The following is a 22,359-nucleotide window of genomic DNA, read 5'->3' as shown; positions in this document are numbered from 1 at the left end:
GGCAAAAAGTAGTTCTCATTATATCTTAGAGACTGACAACTGACTTCAGCTGATGGCAGATGAGAACAAAGCACATACAAGAAAAACTGAACAGTATTACACCTTCCGTTTACTGATGCAGTTGGAAAAAAGATACTCCCTAGGAATAAAATGTTCAAAAGAGATCTAAGTGGGAGAGACTCTGTAATGATAAATGAAATTGTATGGTCTCTCCATGGCCCATAAAATTGGATTTTATTTTATTCTAATTGGTTTTTGATTTAAAATGCCTAGCACAAATAAAAATCTTAAAAGGAGAAGAAGCTTAAAAGAACAATTTCAGTATCTTTATTTTATGAATTTTGACCTTAGTAGTTCTCTATTGAACTATGTAACCATTTTATCATTATTGGATAATAGTATACTGAATCTCTGAAATAAACATATTGTAGGAAAATCATACAAATTTCTTGTTCACCTGAGTCGGCTTCAAATGAATGTTTACATAAGCTAACCCATTCATTTGTGCTTGATATAACTGCCAGAGAGCAAACATTTATGAACTATTCATCTTTGCCTTCTACATTTTCAGTTTCTTACAGTTAACTATAAATGAAACACAATTAATAATGTTTTAAAATGTGTAATCCTCCAGTTAACTTAAAAAATGACTATATGCACTTTACTAGATTCTGTAGATGCTACAAAATGACAAGACGCTCGAAGGATGTGTAATTGTGTATGACAAATGGCATGATTTGCCAGCCGAGGGAATTAAGGGTATGACGTTTCATCAGATGTTTTGTTCAATGTCAGGTATATAAAAATGGAATTAATTCAGATAAAGATGAAGAAGAAAAGAAGAATGTGAGGAACTCTAAATTACTTCACAAGACATATGATGGAAGGCAGCGTGGCATCTTAAAATCACAAACAGTGAGCTCACAAGGGAAGGAGGTATATGTCTTCAGTATTTGAAAGCCTGTCATAAGCAAGGGGATTAATGTCTGTTTTAGATAAAGTATTTCAAAAATAGATTTGTGTTTAAGTGCAGGCAGGGTTTTGTGCCAGAGGGATCCAAGTCTGTCTGCTGCCTAAGATAATGAGTACCCTGTCCCTATAGGTATTAAAGCATTGATTCAACATACATTGAAGATGAATGGTTTGGAAGAAATTTACCAGTCAAATAGGGAATATCTATTCAGTGCTATTGGAATTAATTTCACTTTTCTTTTTTACTCAATTTGAGCAACTTGATGGCCTAAACATATAATATTGGCATAAGTGTGCATGGGTGTATGTTTATAATCCAGCCACTGCATTGACTATAATGATTAGATCAATGAGTTACAACAGCAGTGTAAGCTTATTAAATGTATATGATAATGCAATATTATTTGAAGGTGAAATGTAATAAATTAAAAATGCATATTGTAACTCTAGAAAACTCACTGAAATTAAAACAAGGGAAATGAGCTAAAGAGCCAATAATTAACAAAATATAGAATATAAATGTACTCAAACAAAAACAAATGGCAAAGAAAAAAGGCGGGTACAAAGTCCAGATAAAAACAAATTGGAATCAAATAGCTAAATTTATAACAAGATTGGATATGTAGATGTTTATCTAAACATATCGGTAATCACAAAATATTCTACTGGGTTAAACATCCTAATTAAAAGGTAGAGATAATCAAACTTATGTAAAAGCAGAATTGTCATGTTGCCTACATGAAAACTATAGTGGATCTATTTTTATTTTTTTATTTTTTGTCAAAATTAATTTATTTTTCATTCATGGATATTTATTTTGAAATAAATACCTAAAATCACAGTGGGATCACTATCATCATCAAAAAATATGGAACGCTTCACGAATTTGTGTGTCATCCTTGCGCAGGGGCCATGCTAATCTCTGTATCATTCCAATTTTAGTATATGTGCTGTAGAAGCAAGCACTAGTGGATCTTTTTTAAAACCATATCTAGATTGATAGTAAATGTTTAAAAAGAAATGTTCTATGCAAATAGTAGTAAGATGTAGTGAGTATATCAGTATCAGAAAAATCAGTCTGAAGAAGGACTATTTCCTGTGTAGAAAGGAGTATTTAATAATACTGTCAATCAACAAGGTAGAACAGGCCTCAAGTATGTAGGTACCTAGTGCAAAGATTTCAAAATAAATAAAGCAATGCATGACAGACTTAAAGAAATGCAAATTCATCTAGCCATAATTGAGTAACAAGAGGCAGATTTACCCTTACATAACTAGAAACTGGACAAAATATGTGAAGCAATGATTTTGAGACATTGGACAACAGAAAGTACAGGACTCTGATCCTTGGTAACAGAATAAAAATTAGTGTTGCCTATGATTTTCCAGCTTGCTGCTCTTGCATAGTTTGCAGACTGGAGTGCAGAAAGGGGCAACCCCCTAAAAGATTGTGATCTTGTAGAAGTGAAGAGACTGAGATTGGAGTTTGGGAAGATATGGCTAGATAAAACTATAGCAACATCCTAGAGAGAAGGTAGGTCCAGACACACACACACACACACACACACACACACACACACACACTCCATGCCAACCCTGATCAAAATCAGATTTTGAAAAATTAATAATAACTACTGCAACAGATATGTTAAAAGTAGCCAGAAGAAGGAGAAAAGGCACACTGCACACAAAGAAACAGCATGAAGAATACCACAGATTTCATATTGGAAACATGGAAATCAATATTCCAAGTATTCCTATATAAGTGTCTCTCACACATGTGATTTTTCCATGTACCTATCAATGTTGTTCAAATAGTTTATAGACTAACAAGTCCATTCATTTCAATGAGTCATGTATTTTTTGAAACAAAAATTCTTATTTGCAATGTTATTTAAATTTCAAAATTAACTTCCAAGAGTAACTTGAGAAGTTATGCCAGAAATCTTGACACAAGATCTAGTTACAATCCTGTATGTGAGGATTTATTGGAAGGACCGTGGGTAGAGGGCTTATTTGGTGGTAAGTTAGGGAAGAGACATTTATTGAGATATATATTGTACCATATACATACCTGACATAAATGATCTAATTTCATTGTCAGGCCTGTCCCATTATGTTAATATTGTCCCCATTTAAAATTTTGTAGTCAGGGAAGGATTTGAGACTTACTGGAATCTCAGAGAAGTTATTTAATCTCTTTATGACATAGTCAACTAGCCTCTAATATAGGATAGAGCAAGCAAATTTCCCCCTTTAGACCTTAATTGTACCAAAATTTTTGATGATATTAAAAATTAAAAATTAGTAATAGTAAAGGTTTATAATTTGATCTACAGTCACAATCAGGAAGAAATCTTTCTAAAATTTAGTTAGACTGAGGGGAACATTAAGGCCATCTTGGTCACAGAGCACATGAGCAGCTTGGAGGTTAAGTACAGAGAGACTAGAAACAGGCTGCCTAGACTGAACCACTGGCTCGCTGTTAGATGTTAGAGAAACTACTTAATTTCTCTGTGTCTCAATCTCCTGACATGTAGAATGGGAACAATAATAGGATTGACTTTAAGGTTATATAAGTATTTTTAAGAAATATCCAACACATAGTAGATACTGTGTAAGCAATCGTTAAAAAGAAATGATTTTATATAATCTCTACAATAGCTCTATGAGAATTACTATATTTCTATTATATTGATAAGAGAAATGGGGCTGAGATGGATAAAATTACTTTGTAGATCCATCCTATATTGGAACACAAGAAGTCTGAAGCTAAGACTAGTCTCTAAACTGGGAGGTGCAATGTGGAATTGGTAAATAAGTAACACTTATGACGGAAATTTCAGTAAGGGAGTTGTCACGTAAAAATACAAAGGCGAAACTGTCCAATGTAGCAAAATGGTCTTTAATATTTTAAAAAATATTTTGAGATCGTGTGAATTCAGAATGAAGTTACAAATGGAAATGTGCATTTCTGAGAAGGAACTTTATATAGTCATTATTTTATCATTTTCTACACTTACAAGAAAGACAAAAAAATATTCATTAACCAGTAACTATATGCCAACTACTGTGCTAAAGGTCTGCACGTTTACCCGCGTATTAGAATCCCGTTCAATTCTGAGTGGCATGAAAACACAAACATGATAGATGCTTACTTCTCTCACACATAGAAGTTTGTCACTGATCAAATACTAGTTAATGTAGGCTTTAGTAAAATGAGTCTTTACAAAAATAAATAAAATAGAATTTTAAAATCCAAAATTCAAGTGGAATGAATTATGCAGTCTTTATGACATTTTGATGTCAGGTTATATAATGTCAGCCCTAGAATCACACGAGTGCATCATAAGAACACATACTAAAAAATATTTGCATACAGAGGGAAATTAGTCAGATTTGACTTTACTAAAGAAAATTCAGAGTAGATCTGATCCATCCATAGAAAGTATAAATTGATTATAAAATAATTTTATTATAGTGTTACTTACATTCTATCTCTTTTAACTTCAGGTGGGAGGAAAATCCATTTCTTTTTAAACATGGAAAATAAAAGACACAAAAGAGACTGATCTTTACCAATTACCATGTATAGGAGAGCCGAAAATGAAAACGGAAACATAATTAGCATAGATAAATCTGGTGCATGACCCCATTAATTAAGCTGTAGGGGGCATTCAACACATAAAGAAATTTATCTCATTTTTTTCAATCATTATCTTTTTACAAACAGTTTCTCTGTCACTTTCTTGTAAGAAGTCCTCTATCTGTGATGTCACAGATGCCATTATCCTCCTGGGGTGAAAACTTCAACCTAACTAATGGGGCCATTCAGAACATAAATCTGAGCTTAAATCAATTAATGGAATAGATATGTGGCTTGCCAGTGTGGGCAAGAGAGTCAGGGTTTAGTTGGAGAAATAGACACTGATGGGTCATTTTAAATTACCAAAAAAAAAAAAAAAAAAGGACTGCTGTTCAAAAAAGAATATCAAGCAACTTCTTCAATTATCCCCTCAGTGTTTTAATCTATCAAATGGGAAGGTCTATCTTTACCAGAAAAGTACTTTAGGAATTTTTTTTCAAAACCTCTATTGTTTCTTTTTTAAAAGTTTTATGGTGATTCAGTTGGTATACAATAAACTGCACATAGTATACACTTCCATAGGTGATGTGTGTGTATACCTATAAAACCATTATCACAATCAAGGTAATAAACATATCCACATGCTCCTGAAGTTTTCTCATGAAACTTTGTGATTCCTCTTGCTCATCCCTCTTTGTCCTCAAGAAGTGCTGGTCAACTTTCTGTTACTAGAGATCAGTTTATATTGTCTGGAATTATATATTAGTAGCATCATATAGTGTGCACTCTTTTTGTCTGCTTTTTTCTTGATTATTTTGAGGTTCAGCCATGTTGTAACACGTATCAATAGTTCATTCCTGTCGCTGACTAGTACTCTGTTGTATGGTTATACTGTAGTTTGTTCATTCATCTATTGGTGGCTATTTAGATTGTTTTCAGTTTTGTGGCTACTATAAAGCATATTAGGAATGTTTAAGTGGGAACTATTATTTTGCCGATCTATTTCCTATGGTTAATGCAATAAATTAATATATGTATGGGTGTCACTTTAATTTTTAATGATCCCACATATTAATGTAGCCATCCATAATTTTTAATAGAATATGACCAAACTAAATCAATGGTATAGATCAATCTTGATTCTGTATTTTGAAACCTTTCAAAATAATTGAAATTTTAAAAAATCAAAGGTAATAAGTTATTGGGTATTTTCTCTTAAATTTTTCCAATTTACCTCAGTGATACCCAAATACTAGAAGCCCATTACATCACTTGCATCTGTTCTCACATTAAAGGGAATGTTATGCCCTGTACGTGATTGGAAAACCAAAGATATTATTTGCACGCTGGGGCAGTTGTTCTATTTTTTGTCACTACCCCAGGAAAAATGAAGGGTTTTTCGGGGGTTTTTTTGTTTTGTTTTTTTTTCCCCTGGTATTTACAAATTTAGAGTTAATGATGATCATTATAGGTGTGAACTAATGGCTTCATTATTATTTATTATTATTGTGATCACTTTAATAATTATTTGAATATATTTTTATGTAAGTAGGTCTATAAATTATAATTTAATTCAGCAATGTGAAGGTCATGGTAACCTTGACAAGAACATTTTTGACAGATAGATAGAGGGCTAAAAGCCTAATTGGAGTGAAAGAGAGAATCTTTAAAAGCTGTTTTATAGTTTAAGATTTTAAATTTGTGTGCACAGTGGTTATAGATATATTTGCCTTCCCCAAATGCATGCCTCCATTCATTCTGACTCAAGTCACATTGAATCATCCACTATTTTCCAAAGATATTACCATCCACTTCTTACTGCCTTAGCATTTGCATTCCCCTTGATTACTCAGCCTTGAATCATTGCTACTTATCATGATGGGGAAATAATTTATTGTCAGTTACAGGAATCTGCTACTTTAATAGTTATAATTTTGAAATTCTATATATTAGGTGCAAAATTTCTACCATCTTGGATAAGATTAATAAATGCAAGTTGTTGTCTTTATTTACTTATCTTTTAATCAATTTTTGTGGTATTCAGTCTGCATAGTTCTTCACTAAAATAATATTCTGTTGCTTCTGTGCTTGGAACTAAACCACATTTGCCATCATCTTTTATGGTTTGGTATGGCATGTGGCTGAATTGTAGCAAACAAAATATATTTATTCCTTTTATAGACCCTGTCCATAAATAATCTCCATGGTCTGCTTGGCCATTTTTTTCCCTTTTCCCCCCTGTACTGGTGTTATATTGATATCCAGAATGCCCACAGCAAAAGAGTCTGAATGTTTAAAATAAAGTTTTTTTTTTTAATCATACAGTATGTGATTCTATGTAAAAAACGTGTCTTCAAAAAGAATGGTCTTCAGCAACAATAATAATGGAGTGAGAGGAATCTTTGGGCTGAAACTGGTATGTTTATGGCCTTGATGATGGTGCTGGTTTTATGGGAATATACTTACCCCAAAACCCTTTGAGTTGTGTACATTAAGTATGTACAGCATTTTCACATCAATCATAACTGAGTAAAATGGTTAAAAGTATGTTTTCAGCAGAAATTTTAAAGATCTTTATTTCTTCTCTTCTCTTTACCCAGTCAGGTGTCCTACAACAGGTATAAACTATTTTCTACCCAACCAGGTGTCCTAAGTTTTCTGTGTATATTATTTATATGAGTGGCTAAAAAACACATCAGTTAAAGCAGAGTCGCACATTAGATAAAATTAACTTTATCAAAAGTTTTATTTTGAAAAGATGGCCTGTTTACGTAAATTAACTTATGTGAAATTTATTTGTATACAAGGCACAGACTCCACCAATTTCCCGTGTGGCAGCCAGATATTAATCTTTATTTAAAAGTTAGAATGCTGTAGTGTTTTTCTACCATAGAATTATACATGCTTATGATAATAAATTAATTAAAAAACAATGGTCTTAAAGAGACATACTTCCGCTAATATTTACAGAATATCTTAAGTAATTTTTTAAGTTTTTTTATTTCCCAGGAATAATTTAAAGTAAATTGCCATTTCTCATGAAGATAGTTTAATTTTATCCAATGATTCTGCTACTGACCCTTTAAAGTCAGGCGCCAACAATGTTCCTCCTGACAGTTTTTGCTCAGGACAACAGGAGATGGAGCTTGGTTCAGAAGTAAAAGAAAGCTTTATTATTTGATGAGCGGAGAGGTCCAAGCTCTCATTATAGAGCACAGGTGCTTTACCCCGAGAGGCTGTGGGCCGGGCAGCTTTACCGGAATCTCGTCAGTGGGGGGAGGGGGCGGGGTTCTGGCCAGTTGGGTGCAGCTGTGCTGCTCGCGCCCCATCGGGCGGCAGACCGCGGGGCCAGGTGCAGCGTATCTGCAGGAGGACGCCGCCCCGGCCGCCGCCGCCATCTTGAAGTGAGCGTGGAGCGCAGTACTGCTGCTCCGGGGCGCTGAGCGGACGTGTTGGCAGAGCCGTTTTGCCCTGGGAACTCCAGTCTGAAGCGCCAGGTATAAGACCTCTGCACGTGGCAACGTCTGAGCAAGTGAAGCTGGGCTAAACACAAAGGAAAAAAAAAGGTTAGACTTTATTTTATTACCCAAAGCCTATTTTTTATTTCCCAGGAATTGTTAATGATGTAATGTTTGCTGGCGTCAATTCCACATTTAAGAAGGTTGTACTACAACAGGAGATAATTCCGGGGTCCTCACTGCAAAACTTCTTTTAAATGTCTTTTCTTATACATGAAAAATGGCAGTGGAAGAGAAGTATCATTTTACTCAATTAGAGGAATAGTGGAAGTCAGTGCTTTGAGTCCCAGGTACAGATGAATTCCAATTCAAAAACTAATGTTCCCCATGCTCTAGCTATTGCATGAAATCTTTTGGCATATTTTGGGAGAGACACATTTTATTTTCAGAACTTCACCTGCAGTGAAAGCAGTGGTTTCATTATATGAGTAGAATTGTTTCCTCCTTTTAAAATTATACCTGGTGTTTCCCAGTCTTCAACTTATTATATCTCATTTTCATAAACACCACGAAATATATTTAGCTAGGGATCCATGTGCTTTTAGCAAGAAGCCTAATATTTCATTAGGATCCCATATGTAGATATATTTGAGAATCTCGGAAGAATTATTTGCCCTACAAATCCTTGCCAGCTGTTAAGTATTATAGTGGCTGACTGTTGCCAAATCCCTGCTATTAGCTTTATCTGTCATCATATCTCCATAATGGTAACTTCCTGGAGAAATGCCTTTCCTAGGCTGTTTTCCACATGGGAGTTTCATTTCAGCTACAGTTCTTATCCTTATTACAGGAGATGAGCTTATCACTTGAAATAGGATGTTATTAAAGTTTCAGAGATAACAGAAGGAAAGTACTACTCCTGCTACCTGTGGCTACTCTTGCAGTTAGGAAGCCCTGACCCATTTTCATGGAGCCCTGACAGGTGGGGCACTGCCTAGTCAGAAAGAAGCTCCATGGAGCCTAGCATTTCTCCCAAAACATGTGGTATCAACAAGCCTGTCCTTGTCAGAGGCTTCAGTCTTCACTCCATGAGGCCCACAGACAACAAGTGTTGTCCTGCAACTTTGGATCAGAGACCTTTCTCCTTAGGCCTCATTTTCTTGTCTGAATACTGAACTTCCCTCAAGGTAACTGATGCCATTTGTGTCCCACACCTTCAAAGGGACCCTTTGTCTGTCTCCACAGGAAACAACATCAGCAAACAACAGGTACACTACACTGTGGGCAGGAAGCACACACACTAAATTCATTTATGTTCTTGAAAAGAGATTAAGACAAAATAGCAGAGACAGGTTATCCAGGTACCCACAACTTTAATCCAAATCTGTTCTCCCTCTAAATTAGTGCACAAATCACTGAAAAGTACCACATCCTTAACATTTTCCAGACATATTGGTTCATTATAATTGATTTTTAGAAGTTCCCTGAAGAGCAGGCATGGTGCCATAGACTGAAGGAAGTGATTATATTCAACATAGTAATAATAGGTTTGAAATTACTTTTCTTGCCTGGAACACTTTTAATCCATCACTGTAGTTTTCTCTGAGATGGAATTCACTTTGATTATTAAGTACATGGCCTGCATTAATTTATGATAGTAAACATATTTGCTTAACCAAATTAAGCATCACGTATTCATTGAGGAGAAATTAATAAGGATTATTCAGGATATATGAGAGAAACTCATTGACTATGTAATTGATTTAAACATATAAACAGATTGTTATGTGAGCTATTTAGGCATATAATTATAAATCATTAAGTTGCCACACCAATTCAATTAGGTAGCTATAAATGGTAATGATGTCTAATGTTTACAGCTTCAGTTTGTCCCATTAAGGATGTTTGCTTTAATCATTTGATAGTTGGTATGTTTCAGGTTTCTCTATTGTGAAAATTCTTTTTCTTTTTTTAATTGTTAAGATTTGGAGAAAGATGCAATTTGAAGAATTTGGAGCTATATAAAAATCGCATTCTTCATAAACTGCACACATGCATGCTGATGGAATTTTAAGTTTTCTTCATAAACTGCACACATGCATGCTGATGGAATTTTAAGTTTTCTTTATATTCATCAGGTTATAATCATCATTTTTTTTTGAATACTCAAGATATCTAGAAAATGGTTAACCAAAAATGTGTGAATTAAATTCCTGTTTTTAACTCAAAGTAGGGGGCAAAATATGCTGGGGTAATAACATACTGTGTTTCTATGTTTCTTTGGTTCATTCAGAGAAGTCTTGTTCCTACAGTTGATTTTAGATTTGAGTCTGAACCTATGAGCCTCTTAATCACTGAGATAATTCTCAGTGACTGCTAATTGCTTCCAAAAACTTTTTAGGCTATGAGAAAAACTTTGATGTTTAAATTGTCTGTAAATCTCTGTTGACACTGAAGGAATGTGAGAGAACTCCTGAAATAAAATCGGCTTCCAGTGGGAATGCTCTGTTCAGTTAGGTAACAAATGGATCTTTGATACATTTTTGGTTAAGTGCAATATTGTAGCATAGTAAAAGAAGAAAACAAATGTAGTAAGGAGGAGAGAAAAGAAAATAGAGAAAAATATGCGCAACTAAAAGGGGTTAAAGAAAAGTTTTGAGGGGAAAAAAATAGAGCTGACAGAATTAGTGGTGGGGAAAAATAGAAGGGATAATGAAGCATCTTTTCAGTGTATAATGGCCTTAACAAAAAAGAAACTAGTTCATTTTCTCTTTCTGGTTTAGAGTAAACAGTAAGTTTTGTAGCCAAGATGCATTTGCTAAAGGTCTTTGAGTATAACAGCCTCAAGTTTGTTTTAAGGGTTATTCTTACTTGACTTACAAATTATCAATTAAAAAAAAAATATGATTCCATTTAAAAATGTTTATCATTGTAGTTCTTGCATAGAATTACTGTCATTAAAGTATTTATTTCAAATATGTAAGTATTGTGCAAGCACTCAGAGTGAAGTCGCCAAAAATCATTTACTATATTTGTTAGCTGATAATTACTGATAGCTTTCTGTATCACTAGTATTCTCTTGAGCTTTTTCACCTTTTTAGTGCTTTTTCACCTTTTTAGTCTCATTTATTTTGACCAAATTACTGGAAGGAAAGAACTGAACCTCACAGAGGACATTTGCATCCCACAAGTCACAACTAGATAAGCCAAAAATAAAATCTGGAGTTAAAGTCAAATTTTCATGATTCCAGTACCAAGATGAGGTTTTGTTTGTTTGTTTTTTTGGTCTGATAGCCATAATTGTTGTAAAGGTAATTTGTTCACCACCAGTTAGTTATTAGTCAATAATAAAGCAGTTTCTAGGAATAGAGATGCCATTCTCTTTAATTCACCAAACCTTAAGCTAGATTATACTATCCAGATGCCAAAATTATACTATCCAGATGCCAAAAAGGCAAAGTACTGCAGAAAGATCAGGTCAAGTGAAAATACCAAGAATCATCTCAATCCCTGAGAAAGGAGAATGTTAGCTTAAAAAATAAGGGGGAAAAAGCAGGCAGTATCTCTCAAATATTCACAAGGTTGGTCTATTTGCATGTGTAAAGTAAACTTTGGAATGGAAGGGAAGCTCGGGCAATCCCTGGAATTACTGCAGGGGAGAATGAATGGAGTAGCTAGAAAGTCTTGTGTGGTGACTTAGCCAAGCATTTATTTCTTTATTCTATCCCATGGATCTTTAAGTAATTTTAGACTCTGTGATAAATATCTATGGTTTATTGAAGAGAGAGAAGATTCTCTCTTTATTTATTTTTAGTTCAGTTGAACCCTGACTAATCAACAGAGTTATTTTTGCCAAGTTGGACTGAAATATGAGGGGTTACTAAATCCTGTAAATCGTAAAACTGAAAAATCTTGAAAATATAATGTAGGAAACAAAAGGAATGTCAACTTTTTCTATAATATATTTTGTTACTAAAATTTCTAAAACAAAAATGCCAAAATCTTGTTAATTATTGGTTGTGTGAACACAGGTGTTTTTTATTATTATCTTTCTTTTTTCTGCATTTTAAAACATGTTGAGCAATAAAAAAGATCTATGTACTACAGTGTAAACTTATATATGAAAAAAAATGCTTCCCTGTGAAATTATAAACAAACTAAGAGTCTATAAATCCACTTTGACTTTGTTATGACTTTTAGATTATTCCAACATAGCATTACGTTTGCAAGTAAGACCCAAAGCTCTGTGCTAAAAAGACCATGTAGGTATTCATATATATCAAGCTCTTGGATGAAAACATTCATGAAAAGCTATCTCTGTTATTCAAGACAGTACTTTTGGAAATATTTAATTTTAACTCCTTTCTAAAATACCATATTTGTTTAATTTTATTTTGTGTTTATTTTTTCTCTGTTCAAAAAAATCCAGCTCCTTACACTGACTAGCATTAAATATGTTTAGCCTAAAGGGCAATAAGTAGATACCAATATTCCTGAGTCTACAACTCACACTGTTACTCAGTAGTCATGTGACCTTATCTAGTCCTTACTTTGCTTATTTGAAAAAAGAAAAGTAGCAGGTGTTGAACTTTACAAAATGAGAATAGATATTCTCAAATGTTTTCCTGTTATTTTTGCTTAAGATGTGAAGGCTTTTGTTTAAAGGAACTCTGAGAAGAGTAACGTGATAAAGTGTTCACTTCTCCTTATAGTAAAATACGCTAATTTATGGACACTTTGAAAATAATAACTCATCCAAAATTCCTACATTGCAAGGAATGTTGTTTGGACATTACAGATTATTGGTTTAAATTGTAGACTGTAGTGTTCCTTAGTTGATGGGCTATATTTTTAAATGGTGTTTTTGAAAATAGAGTTTACTCTCTCAAATTACATTGCCCAAATGTAAGCACATATAGCTATTTACATTTAAATTAGTTAAACGTTTTAAAACTGAGTCACACCAGTCACTTTTAATGTATTTAATAGCCACATGTGGCTAGTAGCCACCACTGGACACTACTTCATTGCAGAAAGTTCTATTGCCAGCACTGCTCTAAAAAGTTAAATAGATCCCAGTGTTGTGCTGGAGCTGCGTATGTGGATGATTATCTGCATGTTAGCAATGCAGAAGGAAATCATTGTTGTGTGGTAAAAAGAGAATCATACAGATTTGTTCCTAGCAAGATTAGCATGAAAACTGAAAACAGCATGAGTAGGATGACTGAACCTAGAAAGAGTTCGATTAATCATAGAAATGTTGAAAACAAAAAAATGTTTTCTCATGTGTATAAGTCTGTAGATGTCTGTAAAATAAGAATACAAATTACCCTGTTAAAAAAAATCTCTGACTTTATAAATAAAGTGGGTACAAGGAGTTGGTAATTATGAGGGTTAGTGTATATGTAGGAGGTAGAAAAAGAAGGAGAGAGACTTGAGTGTGGTGCTTGTTACACTCAGCAAGTATTGTCAAAGTTGATGCATTCTGCATGAAGAGAGCAGGCTGTGCAGGCTCTTCCAGCTGTCCCCTCAGATATGAACCCTGTGGATGCCCTACTAAGTGTAATGGAGTTTCAGAATTTAATGAGCCGCACTTGTACCAGGTCTTAGTTGACATTCAAACCAAAAAACAAGTGTTTGGGAGGCTTTGGTGAAAAAGAGGACAGCATGGAAAGGAGGTGGGAACTGTTTTACTTTGTATAAGCTCTGTCATTGAAATATTGTGTGACATTGCCCTCAAAAGGTAGTCATTCTCAAACAGGAATAAAGTGAAAATTTCTATTTTCTTGGTTTTGTTTTTTCCTCTGTTAGTTTCATCCCCCCTCATCTTTACTGAGGAATAATTCACAAATGAGAATCGTACATAAAAATGTATAACTTGATGTTCTGATATACGTATACATTGTGAAATAATCGCCACAATCAAGTGAATTAATATATATGTGACTTCACATAATAACCATTGTCGTCTTCTTTCATTTACTTATTTAATTTTATTTATATTATCTTCATAGTAAGAATGCTTAAGATTTACCCTCTTAGCAAATTTTAGCTATGTAATACAGTGTTGTTAACTATAGCCATTTTGCTGTACAGTAGATGTCCAGAACTTATTCATCTTGCATAAATGAAATTTTGTACCCTGTGAACAACATCTCCCCATTTCTCCCTCCTCTAGGCCCGTGGCCTACTCTCTGCTTCTGAGTTTGACTGCTGTTTTGACTATCTTGTTACTGACAAAATCTGCTGACTCTGTGTGATGACTAAGAAACAGTCGTTCTTGCAGTGTTTGTTTTGTTTTTTTGTTTTGTTTTGGGTAAACAAACTTTATTCTAGGAAGAGCAACTCATTAAGAAATAAAACCATTTTAAAATTTACATGTATGTACTATTTACTGTTTCTGAAGAACAGTTTAGAGCTTTTGCTTTTTAAACTTAAGTAGTTGTGAAAGGAATAAAGCCAACCACAAAATAAGAATCAACAAAATGCAGTAATCCAGTCATAAAGGACAGTCAAATGCACTTACACAGATTCAAGAAATCAGTCATTTAAGATACAAATAATAAGTAGTTCATTTGTATGTCCTTTTTTTTTTTTTTCAATTCCACATGTATGCAATATCATATGGCATTTTTCTTTCTCTTTCTGGCTTACTTCACTTAGAATGACGATCTCCAGGTCCATCCATGTTGCTGCAAATGGCATTATTTTATTCTTTTTTTTTTGGCTGAGTAGTATTCCATTGTGTATATATACCACATCTTTATCCAGTCATCCATTGATAGACATTTGGGTTGTTTCCATGTCTTGGCTATTGTAAATAGTGCTGCAGTGAACATTGTGGTGCAGGTGTCATTTTGAATTATATTTTTCTCTGGTATATGCCCAGGGATGGGATTGCTGGATCACATGGTAAGTCTGTTTTCAGTTTTTGAAGGACCTCCATACTGTCCTCCATAGTGTCTGCACCAATTTGCATTCCCACCAACAGCGTAGGAGGATTCCTTTTTCTCCATGCCCTCTCCAGCATTTATTGTTGTAGACTTTTTAATGATGGCCATTCTGACTGGTGTGAGGTGATTCCTCACTGTAGTTTTGATTTGCATTTCTCTAACAATTAGTGTTGTTGATCATCTTTTCATGTGCTTATTGGCCATCTGTCTGTCTTTGGAGAGATGTTTATTTAGGTATTCTGCCCATTTTTTGATTGAGTTGCTTTTTTTTTTTTGATATTAAGGTGTATGAGCTGTTCGTATATTTTGGAAATTAGTCCCTTGTCGGTCACATCATTTGCAAATATTTTTTCCCATTCTGTAGGTGGTTCTTTTGTTTGGTTGATGGTATCCTTTGCTGTGCAAAAGCCTTTAAGTTTAATTAGATCCGATTTGTTAATTTTTGCTTTTATTTCCATTACTCCAGGAGTTGGTTCAAAAAAATATATTGCTGTGATTTATGCTAAAGAGTGTTATGTCTATGTTTTCCTCTAAGGGTTTTATAGTATCTGGTCTCAGATTTAAGTCTTTAATCCATTTTGAGTTTATTTTTGTATATGGTGTTAGAGATCATTCTTGTAGTATTTGACTTGGTGATCATAATTTGAGGCTCTTTCAGGGTGCAATACTTGACTTAAAATTACTAACAAAGTGATGGTATTTAGGAATTAATTTTGAATTTTTTGAAAGTAGGTGACCATTTTTACTTAAGATACTGATAATTTAATGTTGAATTTTGACTGCAGGAGGAAACAGTTTAACATTTTAAATGCTTGACGTCTTTCTCTTTCTCAAGCAGATAAACATGTATATTCATAATGTTTCATTTAATTCCAAATGTATTCTAAATGCAAATTCTTGATGTACAGACAGAAGTCTCTGTTTTTCTTTTTTTTCTGTGTCACATGTATTGCCAGCTGTGATGATAAAAGTTATAAATACACATACCACACAGCTAAGACTTGGTAAAGAAAATTGCCACATTAAATGGCATGGATCATCAAACAATTCATTTTAATATTGTAATAGTTCTTAGGAGAATCATGCCACGACAGTAGCCTATAAGTAAAGATGTTAAGAGTATGTAAAATACTACTAGTCATACAAACAAAATTCTGACCAGTTTATCAAATCATGTTTGTCATATCTGGAGGTAAAAATGAACTACAGAAATTTCCTACCATAATTTAATACTACCCCTAATACCCCTCTAGGATTTAATAACAGCAGGTAAATTTCGCCCCCTAAAATAATTCATATTGCCCAGCAAAAAGAAACAGATTTATACAGCATTGCCTTTCCTAAGGAAGGTATTTCCTTATTTTGCTTCCCTGATGTAGTGGGAAATGTCATTTCAGGAGGCTTTTAGATGACTTCAGTGAACAGAAAAAGTAATGATTTAGATCCGTAATTTAAGTAATAAAGGAATTTCAAATGAATGTTGACTTTTAAATACCCTTTTATAGTGTTCACTGTCCTTTATTTATGTTTACAATTCATATAAGGAAGTAGCAATAGTAATGGAATGTGTATCAGATGCCCCTAATGTGCTGCCTCAGATCTCAGCCTCAATAGGTTGCTTTCTTCTCCTCAGTCACCTCTGTACAGACTGACTGTTGGTAATGTTCATAGTTACATCATCATCAAGGGAGGCAGGGGTGCTGGCTCTTCCTCTTACTTTCAGAGATATGTGTAGCATCAGGCCACAGGTCTTGGTATCTGGCTTCACTATGGAGAATACCAGGTGATGAAACTGGGAATTGGAGAGGAGTGAAGTTTAACCAGGGAAGGAGAGAGGATGGGAGAGCAATGCAGATAATCACTCCTCCATCCTTTCTCTTTTGGCTGTATAAGACACAGTGATATCCCACATGAGTAAGTGACCTGTTATGTCTATGCTGAAGGAATAACCAGTTTGATTACATTCTGTCTTCTGTGCATTTCACTCTCACTGTCCTGTGATTTGCATCTACTAATAAAGATTTAGTGCTTATGTTTGCCTTAAGTAAAGGACACCTCTAATTGAAGGTTGTCTTCCTCTTCCAGAGGGGCCTAATCCAAAAAATCATCAGTTATAGGGATTGTAACTTAAAAGAGTTATTAGATTGTGGGCTTCAAACATAGAAATTGTGCCACAGCTTGCTGGCCAGCTTCCAGCATAGCTGGTTGGTTTGAATCCCATTCAAAGAAATTTGATTAGTGGTTAATCAATACAATTACCTAGTAGAAAGTTCGTGTAAGGTATATAGTATCTCTAGTACACAGAACCCAATATAACAATGGATGTTCTTTTTGTTAATAAGAGAAAACACATAGCAATTTTTCTTTGATCATGGAATAGATGGAGCATTATGTATCTGTCCATGTAATCTAAAGAAATTTTACTTACCTGGCAGTCTTACGAATTTTGCTGGGGTTTATCAACCATCCTTGCTGATACAGATATGAATAACACTACAATGGCTTCCAACTTGCCATTCAAGAAGATAGAATTCATGTAGTGAATACTTTGCATATCAGAGAGTAGAGATACATACTTACGCTAAATCCTGGCACACTCCCTGATTGGCATGGCAGGAAGTTCAGTTACCTCTGTCCCTCTATGTACTCTTTCCAACTGGGCAAATCCTTTCTGGAATTTATGGGACAGGGAGGTATAAGTATGAAACACATCAATTCCTACTACCTGATCAGATGTGGAAATGACAGCAGTATGTTGAATTGGGCAAAAGGGCTCTCCGTAAGATCAATTCAGTGTGTGAACATTGACCAAACTCCAGTAGCTCAGTCCAGGAATTTAGTAGGAAAGTGGCTTGGGTTTTTATGTCCAACAGAACAATAACTGTTTGAGTCTCTCTAGTCTCTGAAATTCTATAGCATATTTGGATGGTTACATATGACCCTAAATCCTTCTTGGAGACAGAAAGACCTCAGATTCACCCCTGAGAACCTTTTTCTTTAAAGCAGTTGAGTTTAGAGTAAGGAGGGAATAGCAATCAGGGTATACAAAGGGAGGGACCAGTTTCTTGCCATTAAGGAAGTTTCATTTATTTTTCTTTTCAAATAGTTCAGCAGTTGCTTGCAGGTCAACAGAAGGATTTCCTAATGTGTTCAGTCTTCTAAAAGTCATATATCCAGTGGCAAGATCATCACTACTGGCACCATCTGTTTTCTGTTTGGGGACTTCCTGACTCTGCAGTCACAGACATGTTGTTTCTAAATGGGGCCATGAGTTTATACCCTTCACTGGCATGGGCTTGTCTTACATAGTAGTGACATTTCTGAAAGGATTTAGTTTAGTTGGAAGCATTTGTTATTCAGTTGTAATGATAACTCTTAGCCTTTCATCAAATTTTAACGTAAGGACTGTAGGACTTTTCCAGAAAAGTATGGCTGATTGCAAATTTACCAAGATTTGGGTCAGTTTCACATTCTCCAGTGGGTCACATTTAGTAGCACTGTAAATCCAAAAGGAATTTTAATAAATGCCTCATCTATGGTTTAGCATGTGAATTTGTCTGTTTTGGAAAAATCTGCCTGAGAAGGAATATCTCCCTTATGGAAACCAGGGCACATTGCTAACAAACCAGACAAAACAAAACAACATATACCAAAAAACTCTGAAATGTTTTCTGTTGTCTCTGAATTGATCTAAAGTTGGCAATAATAGACTATGGAGTAGACTGAAACATAAGACAGCCCAGCTGTAGACATTCATCATTGACAAGCATTGTGTTCACCAACCCTTATTTTCCAAATGATTAGAAGTTCTAATGATTTACCTTGTTTCTACACATAGTGATCATGAAATTCCTTTTAATTCATGCTCAATGTAGGTACACATCTGTGTAACTATCTTTTGAAATGGGAGTGAACCTTTTGAACACATAGGATGAGTCTTACATAAGACCTAAGGATGACTACCAGATTAGTGAGGAAGACTCCTTTTCCCTTCTCAGTGAAGAGTTAGCAGAAAGAGGGTACCGGGGGGAAAAATAAAGAACTCTTTTCTATTATTTGGCCTGTAACCACCAACCTGTACTTACTCATTGATGAGTAATAAAATGAAGGTCCATTCATTAGCCAGTTGACCGTACAGTTTGATGAACATTTTTACTACTTACTCCTTTGAATTTAGCTCAAATCCTGTTAGTCATCCCACAAGACCCTCAACCTTCCTAGTCCACAGTCATTTCTCTGTCACCATCCCATCCTCATTGCCAAAACTGTCAAGAACTGTAAACATGTTATGCTACTTGTATGCTAATAAATTATCTTCATACTTACTAGTAGAAGATATGCAGCTCCTGGGTCATGCCAAAACTTTAGTACAGCTTAGCAAGCAGTAAGCACAGCAAGCAGTAACTGGTCACTTCAGTCCTTCTTACCCTTATATCCTACGAGGGTGTTTTTGATGAACCCAGATAGATGCCTGCCAAGCAGCTATAAGTGAGGCACCTTACCTAAGGAGCCCAAATCTTATATTATGGGCAACAAATCCTTTGTTTTGAGAGAATCACTATCTCTGTCTTCTATGACTGTTGACTGTGTAAGCATCCTTGAAAATATTTCCCAGAACAAAGAACTGTTAGTGCTTCTACTTAAAATAGAACCATGGAGAAATGTCTCGTAACAATTGAAATCATCTTACATCACGTGTGGTATATCCTAATGAACATATCATACTGTCTGAAGAAAGTCATTTTGTTGTTGTTAGTTTAGTGTTAGCTGAATATAAATTAGGATAAATTGTTCGATAATGATGTTCAGATATTCAGTGACAATGATATTCCTTTTTGGCCTTTTCTATCAATTGCTGAATGAGGGGTGCAGAATGTCCAATTATGACTGTGGAATGGTCTGTTTCTACCTTTTCTATTTTTGTGACATGTAATTTGGAGCTTTGATATTAGGCACATAAATAATTATTATGATGTTATCTTCCCAGTGAATTGATTCTTAGTTATAATGAAATGTCTCTATTTCTGGCAAAGTTATATTGAAATCTAACTTTACCAAATATTAGTATAGCCATCTCAGCCTTCTTATGCTTATTATTTATATGATGAATCTTTTTTCAGTCTATTTACTTTCAATCTATCTTTGATTTTTATATTTGAAGTGTATTTCTTATGGACAGCATAAAGTTGGATTTTGCACTTTCCTCTATTTTGACTAGCTCTGGTTTTTGATTAGAATGTTTAGCACATTTAGCACATTTAGCTTTTAATGTAGTAATTATGATGTAATTGCATTATAATGTAATAATTGACTTGCATCACAATTTTGATTCTGTGATTAAAGTCAGATTTCTTTTATAGTAATCAGTAATGTGATGCTAAATTTTCTATGAAAATAACTAGCATAAACAAAATAATTTTGTAAAAGACAAGTTGTAGGGCATACATTATCTGATATCAAGACTTACTGTAAACCTTCAGTCATCAATACAGTGTGCTGTTGGTGAAAGTATAGACACAAGTAATGAATTTAATTGAGAGTTCAGAAATAGACACACACATATGTGGCATTCGATTTTCACAAATACATTGAAACAATTTAATGAAGAAAGGATTTTTTTCAACAAACTATGTTTTACTATTTTAAAATCCACATGCTTGAAAAATAGTGTAAAGAAAGAAAACATTGAACAATACTTCATATTATACATCATGTATGAAAAATAACTGAAATGGATATAAGTCAAAATGTAAAACTTAAACTAATAAAACATCTGGAAGGAAACCTAACAGAAAAATCTTAAATCTTTTAGACATTTAGCTCAAGATTTCTTATATATAACCAGTAGCATAAATCATAAATGAAAAATGATAACTTGGACTTCATTATAATTAAGAACTTCTCTTCAAAAGTATTGTTTAGAAAATGAAATTCATGTCTCAGATTGGGAGGAAATATTTGTGTATTTTATATATATATACACACATATATATATATATGCACGCACACACACACACATACTATATCCAGAATGTATTTAAACATTTCAAAACAATAACAAAATATGAACTATGTAATTTTTTTAAAAAGTAAAGCTATTAGAACAGACAATTCACCAAAAAAGATAGGTATATGGAAAATGAGGTCTTGTAAAGGTGCTCATCATCATTAGTTATTAAGGAAATGCAAACTAACACCACAATGAAATAGCACTACACACCTATTAGAATTGCTAAACTAAAGATGCCATCATTATTATCATTATAAGACCAATAATACCAAGTTCTGGAAAGAATGCAGAACAACTGGAAATTTCATAAATTGATAAAAAATGCCAAATGACACAGGCAATTTGGACAACTGGTTGCCAGTTTTTAAATTTTAACATACACTCTTCATACATCCCTGCAACCCCAAACCCAAGTTTTGCCTCAAAAATGAGAATGTATCTTAATACAAATGGCTATTTACAGATATTTCTGGTGGCTTTTTACACAATCAGCCAAATCTGGAAATAATCCAGAAATGCTTGAAGTGGTGAAAGTATTTTAAAAAATAGGACAAATTAATATAAAGGAATTACTGATCAGTAAAAATAAACACTACTGATTAATGCACTAACACATTAATTTTAAGTGCATTATGCTAAGCAAAAGAGGTCAGACTCAGGGCTATGCACTGTTTGATTCCATTTCTATGAGGGAAAGGAGATAAAGAATTAAGTAGCTAATGTATACTCGGCAAAAATAGAGATTATAGGAATGTTAGAAAAGCAGGGGATGGGGATAAGTAATGTTAGGTGGTAGAATCAAATTTAAAACAGGTTGGCAGTGAAGGTTTCACTGTAACAATTCACAAGTAATGTTATCAATAATAATGTCATGTAAAAAGGGTATCAATCCAGGATTATTTCCAATGTTTTGTGGTAGCACAAAGCAAGAAACTATGTCTCTGACTTGAGTATTGAAACATATATGCATAACCAATTCTCTTTATAGGTAAGAAACATTATAGTTAAATATAAAATAACTTCCATGTTAATAAGATAAAGGACTCTAGTCCGAAATTTCAACATTTATGAGGATACAAAGATGAAAGTCCTGCTGCATATATTGCATGTATTTTTATTTGGGGGAGGAAGATGAAGGGATAACATGTAACTGAAGGAGATCAGGAGACTGAAATAAGGAAGCTAATCTTCTAAAATGCAATATTGTTCTGTAGAAAGAAAGGGGTTCATTTAAAATTTACAAGAAGACAAATGGCATAATCAGATTTGTAATAACTTTTATTGCACCTTTTTTAACACTGTCATCTGAGTTCTTCTGACAGTGAAGTCTTCTGACAGCAGGAAATCACAGAAATTGAATGAAGTAAGCAGACAGTAAAA

At 34.1% G+C, this 22,359-nt stretch overlaps 1 non-coding gene across 1 annotated transcript; it reads right to left on the bottom strand.

Moving 5' to 3' along the window:
• Nucleotides 1–1,834: 1,834 nt before the first annotated feature.
• LOC116663417 lies at nucleotides 1,835–1,938 on the bottom strand. The gene has a single exon (XR_004319669.1). It is a non-coding gene; the product is annotated as a U6 spliceosomal RNA (small nuclear RNA).
• Nucleotides 1,939–22,359: the final 20,421 nt, after the last annotated feature.

This window comes from Camelus ferus, chromosome 4 (genome assembly GCF_009834535.1).
Source record: "Camelus ferus isolate YT-003-E chromosome 4, BCGSAC_Cfer_1.0, whole genome shotgun sequence".
Taxonomy (NCBI): Eukaryota; Metazoa; Chordata; class Mammalia; order Artiodactyla; family Camelidae; genus Camelus; species Camelus ferus.
Note: the sequence above shows the minus strand (reverse complement) of the source record. Positions and strands in the feature narration are given on the sequence as shown.